Source organism: Macadamia integrifolia, unplaced genomic scaffold (assembly GCF_013358625.1).
Source record: "Macadamia integrifolia cultivar HAES 741 unplaced genomic scaffold, SCU_Mint_v3 scaffold94, whole genome shotgun sequence".
NCBI classification, from domain to species: Eukaryota; Viridiplantae; Streptophyta; class Magnoliopsida; order Proteales; family Proteaceae; genus Macadamia; species Macadamia integrifolia.
The window spans coordinates 571,507-578,102 of NW_024870588.1; positions in this window are offsets into that span (position 1 = coordinate 571,507).

The following is a 6,596-nucleotide window of genomic DNA, read 5'->3' on the forward strand; positions in this document are numbered from 1 at the left end:
GTTGATGTATAAATATGCTTGTAGTCCAAAACAAAACAAAAAAAAAAAAAAAAAAAAAGAATCTGAAATTACAATATCTGTTATAACCCTGTCAGTCTGGTGTTACCTATGTCACAAATACGGTAGGGCAAGAAAATATGAAGTTACTCCCCACCACTACCCCAAGTGATGAAGATGCTACTGTCTGCATTCCCCATTGTTCCCCCCGCACTGGTGTTGCCTACACCAGATTTCTCATAAAATAAATTGCAGAAAAAAAAAAAAATTTTGCATCAATAGAGATTTAGTCCCTTCATTTCCTCATCCTAGCATGGTTAGCAACTGGATGAGCTACCTCAAGCCAAAGATCTTCATCAACCTATTGAATATTTACAACTTCAAATTGTTTTAACAGTATGATAGGTATCAGTCAAAAGTGAATAAATCCTTTATGGGCATCGAGATTATTTCCCCTTTTTAATCCAATCCACTAACTGTTACAATCAATCCAGACGATGATGACTGTGGTCCCTGAATTCTTTGGAGGAGTATTCTTGGATGCCAAGAAAAAGGATTGATTAGAAACAATAATTGAAGCCCAACCGGCCTCGGCTGTGTCTATCGTGAAACTCCCATCATAGATTGTATAGTAAGGGGATTAGGGATTAGAAGCCGCCAAACTAAATGTATTCAAGATGGACAAAGGAAGATAGGGTCATGTGAAGTGGGTTGATCATTAGAAGGAAAAGAGAGAAGACAAAGATCATAAATCCAAGGACTGATGTTAGTTAGACATAAATGTTGGGAAAACATGATCGAAGGATCTTCCCTCCTCAGACCCTAGAACACACACTATAGGTGGACGATTGTCACAGAGAAAGAGCAAGAAATAGGAAGCCTTTTTGGGACTGAAACCATACTGTACTGTGGTTTGAGAAGTCTCCACAAACTTTCAGGTTCCTCACACTTATAGATTGGTCCCACAAATAAAAAATCACGGACAAACTAACCCTCTAGCCTCTAGGATCTTCTACCGTCTCCCACAAGGATTTTTCCCCAACTCTGTGAGCAACCTATGTTAAAAAAATATAAATATTGGAAGGATATAGTCTAACTCCTAGCAACCCAAATGAAATACACAATAACTGTGAAAATAGCCATAAATGTGTCCCTAGTCAGTGTATCTAACTGAGAATTAGAGAGAAAATAATTAATAAGATCAAAGATTGATACCGCTTGGAGGTACACAGTGATAGGAAAAGGTGCCAATCGAAATTTAGGGTGCACCTTAAAGACGCCATATATAATGCCAAACCACATGACTAAAACTTTGCATATCAAACTCTGAACATAATAATCAAGCATCTAATTAGTAGAAAACTACTAACATCCTTGGGCAGACGCATTTCAGAACATGGTATAAGTGAGTATTTTTTCTTGTCACGATATCATCCATCCAAAATTTATCATTCAAGGCATCTAGTTTAGAACAAACCTTAAGAGGGAACAAGAAACAAAATTTAGCATTCAAACCTTCCAAAATTTAGCATTCAAGGCATCTATCTAGCTCAAGAAGGAAGGAGTGGAGTACATAAAATAACAAGATTTTTTATCAATCTCTTTAACACACAACCTCGGCAGATCTGGAGTCTTAAGAGAGAGAGAGAGAGAGAGAGGGGTATCTTGAAAAAGATGCAAAATAGATTGAATAGTCGAAATGTCATCAGATTTTTGTAAAATAATAATAATAAAAAGAAACCAAAAAACAAAAGTGTCATCTACGAAGAGTAGGTGGATGATCTTAGGGGAAGATCTGGAAATTTTAATACCCCTAATTAGAATTAAACCTTTATAACCAAATAATAGACGAGACATCTCCTCCATAGCCATGATAAAAAATGTAAAGAATAAGAGGGCATCCATGTTGGATTCCTAAGGGTCAATAAAACCAAAAGAGATGCCATTGAGTTTAAAAGAAAAAGTACAAGAAGAAAATTTAAAAAGAGCTCGAATATACCCCCATTCAAGTGGTATCAATGGAGTTGGCACTTCTACTATAGCATTTAAAGGGATACTTGAATCACCATCTAAAACATATATAAAATGGGGTGAGCGTCCATGAAGCCTACTGAGAGGTGGACATGCAAGCAAGTGCAACCATATATGAATGCAACAACAGCAACAACGCTCAACAACATTAGATGAATGCATTGCCAAGACCCGGACTATTATCACACAAGCCTAGTCAACAGATTCTAAGTCACAAAGGTCTCGTTATTGGCCTTTCAGCCATCCAAACTAATCGGGAGTCAGGAGCAACTGGTCCCTACATGTATACTTTAGTACTCAATTAGATCCTATTCATTATCCCAAATAAACCACAATGTTAGTACCATCCACAACCTTGGCCACGAAAGGTTTGTCACAACACTGGTATTACCCACATCCTCAGTCATGTTGGACAAGTGGGATTAGCCAATACCTAACCCCCTATTGGCAAGGGGTTGTAGCACCCGAGTTTTTCTCTTAGTCCGATGCAATCTAACATAAATTGCATCACACACAATTAACAAGGTGATCATGACTAGGAATGCAGTATTAGTAATTACCTCGGCCACACTACACCCTATAATCATAACCACCCGTTCTCACTTGATGGGCATGCAGTAGCAGTAACTACCTCGGCCACAATATGCACATTCAGATTCTCAGATAATAATAGTGATTAGGATGCCAAATTTTCATGATCACGTGCAGAGATAAACTTGTTATAAACACTCCTTAAAATAAATCCCAACAGCAATTCACCTTGTGTTCCTATTAGTTGCATATTGTCAATGCTCTCGTGCCATGATACCTCGTTGCTCAGCGGCTCTATTCATATGAAACACAAGGGTTTTAGGTCAAGGATCAAGTATGGGAAGGTCTCCTTATAGATCAATTGACCATTCAAATAGAAGGTCAAAGCAGGATACGGGCTATTTCACTGGTGGATGCTCACCGATTAGAGTCATCCACCTGTGACCATCAACCAGTGAAGCAAAAATTAGGGTTTCTCTACCTAGATTTGCTCCACAAGCAACATGGGCCCTCTTGAGTGACTGTGTATATGCCAAACTCCCTATGTGGTGAAAATCTCAACCCCACTTCTCATTTTATACACCTTTGGTTAGTTTACAAGTTAGGGTCTTGAGTTCTAGGGTTAGTTTTCATGTAGGTAGCATCTACATACACTACTTAGTTTAGGAATTGTGTAAATAGCAACTTAGATTGCATAGGTTCTAGGGTTTGATCATTTTCCCCAAGTTTGAGGTCTAGGTTACCCAAAATTCGGGGATTTTAGTTGGAGCTTCATGCAATGGTCTCCAATTTCACTTATGACCACCCCAATCCCTTATTCTAGGTTTATTAAATCATTCCCCAACATAGGTTTAGGTTAGGTTGGTTGATTATAGGGGATTTGGTCAATTGCCTAAATCTAGGGTTTAAGTTGCCTAAATTAGGGCTTAAGATGGGGCCTTTCTATGTTGGGTCTTCCCACTCAATTGTAAGGGGTTTAATTAGCTTGGTTAGGTCTCCTACCCAAAATCCCCAACTTAATTAGTAAATCAAGTAGGTGGGTAGTGTAAAAACCCAATTTTGTCATCTACCCCGACAATGATGACAAACCAAGCATGATCAAGGTTCGTGCTTCACATCGGAACGAAATCTATGTCTTTAGTGATGATCTGAGGTAGCAACTCGAGACCCAGAAGGTAGCCCAAAACCCTAATCCAACCCTAAACCTGACAGTGGCCCGTATCAGCTTAAAACCCTAATGTGGCCCAAAATCCTAATGTAGGCAGAAACCCTAATGTAGCCCAAAACCCTAATCCAGGGGGCCAATTTCAGACCCTATCTCGTGGCACACGGTACTAACGTGTTATATATCGATGAATCAATTCTAAGTACTCCCTAATAGTGCGAAAACGACATGAATCCGGATTTCCAGTAAGACCCTAGCTTGCAAAAGGGCAAAAGACCCCTCTTTGCTATTCTTGATTTTTATGAACAAAAAATGAACTTGAAATCCATGCCATTGGATAGTGCTTGAAAAGAAAATTTCGACGATATATCGCATGAGAAAATTTGACCATTGGATCTCCCGAAATTGCTCTTGGAAGTCAAACTGGGGATTAATTAACATGTTCTGCCCTAGATTCTTCTTAGGCCCGCCAGTTTTACTTGCCAAAAATGGTAAAAAAAAATTGATTTTACACATGAAAATTTGATTTTTTAGGAAATAAAGTCAGCCAGGCGTGCGAAAACTACCATTTTTGGATAGCAAACCTACCATAGAATTTACCACTTTTGGCAGGCCCGCCAAGGTTAGTCTGTACACCTATAAATAGTGTTTGTTTTTCACCAAGGGGGGGAAAAGAAAAAAAAAAGAGGGCCAGAGCAAAAAAAAAAAGAACAGAAGGGAGACAAGAAAAATGTGGAGAGGAGAAGAGTAAAGGGTGGAGAAATTCTTCCATTTGTTGTCCTCAAGAAGTGTGCCAAAATCTTGAGACGACATCAAAGGCCTAGATTCTCTAAAGAAGGGAAACAAGTAACTGAGATCATTCCCACTGAGTTGGGAATCTTCACCAGAGCCACTAATACATCAATTGGCCCCCCCCCTCTTACCTCAGAACAGGGGTTAAGGACATGTATAATTTGTTAATAGAGTAGGTATAATGTAGACATTTTATTTGATATAGTTCCAGTATAATATTGTGCATTAAATACCTAGTGATACATGTGGTTAGGCTATATAAGGGTAATATTCGGATTTATGCATATAATAGGAAGACCGGTTCAACTGGGTGAAGTGAGTGCCTAACACCTTCCTAACTTCATAACCTGACTCTTAACCCAATCTCTAGACCATACTGAGTCAATCTTGGGCCCATTTCTATGAATGAACCCACACCTTGGGTCCTAGGCCCTAACCCTAGGTGGGGACTCCAATTCTTATGTTTCCCAATCCCCGATACTGGACCATTATTAATTTAGAAAATAACCTAAGGGAAGAAAGCCCCTGCAAAATAGGCTCCCATGTTTCTCTGAGTGAGAATGCGACAATGCTGGGCCTGCAGATGCTGAAAAGAGGGTTGTGCTCTAGTCGCTACCCGGTGATTCCATTAGGGACTGCCAAACTTCCAATATTAGATGCTACTGTTAAATGCAAGAATATTCGCTTTATATATTTGTATGAAAACATGTTTGGCTAACCTATGTTTGTATTTGTATGCACTAACTGCATCATGATTCGTGCTTAAAGTGAAATCATATGTCGAGGATACTCTCTGTCATGCCACCACACTCGGGGAGGTCCATGAACTACATACTAAGTATTCTGAGATCACATGATAACCGCTTCCTATACAAGAATGCCTAAAGTACAATCGTACAGTGAGGATAACCATTATTATTCCAGCACCCTCAGGGAGGTCCGCACATCTTATGACATTCTGAGATCATACGGTGGGTACTTTTTGCATTAATTTTTACACCCACTCATAGCACGGTTCCATCCACCCTCGTGGCTAATTGTCTAATCTCCTATGTAGTCACAAGTAATGGGTAAGGACGCCACACCCTTGACACCGTACACTCGGGTATATAAAAGGATCACGTACTTTGAGTATAGATCCCGTCAAGAATAGTCGGTTCAGTCCTATTGCACCCACTACATCCTTGCATCATGTAGGAAATAGAGGAGAAACCCCTAGGAATGCAACAAACTGACTAGTTAGATTTGTTTGAGATCTAGGTTGGAGTATTCTTATGATGTATTCAAGTTGTTAGGGATATACTCTCTCTCGAGTGGGCTGTCGGTTAAAGATTCTTTCGCAAAATAGGGAATGGCACCTTGATTGTTCAGTATGTATGATTTTGGGGTGATTCCCATCAAATTATACAGGATTCTGAATCATCAAGGAGGTGCAAATCATGGACATCCGAGGGAAAGAATCATCAAGTGGGATAGATCATAAAGATCAAAATCTGATGACAGAGAATATCTTATAAGACTGCTTTTTACCAGAATCATCATGTTTGCACTGACTGTGTGAAACACTTGATTGCAAATATATATATATATATATATATATGAAATCCGACCTTCTTTGTGGATCAAGCATGATTCTAAGTCCAAAAGATCCCCCTTCATCCATGTGGACTTTTCAGGATAACCGGTTGACTCGCCTAAGTTCAATATCACTCCGGTTAGATAGTTCTTCATCAGATAATCAGGGCTCAGTCAAAGTGGAAGCAATTGTCAGGGACCCAGTTAGTGGTGATGCACCAGAGCCAATATGGGCTCATCTCTTGGAAGCCATGCAAGCTGAGATGGCCGAATTTAAGAAGAAATTGGCACATATCTTACAAGAGATTAGAAGCCAGCTTTGACAGGCAGAATCGCTTGATGGTTATTGTTATTGTCTGAGTTTGACACCATTTATGTCATTCAAAAGTCTATCAAGAGATAAGCGGTAGAATATCATTTGGCAGCCCACCCTACAGTAGATGAAAGAGTTTTGGACGATGCTTTCCTAGATGAGGGAATAGCCACGATTGAAGAACAGGGTCCC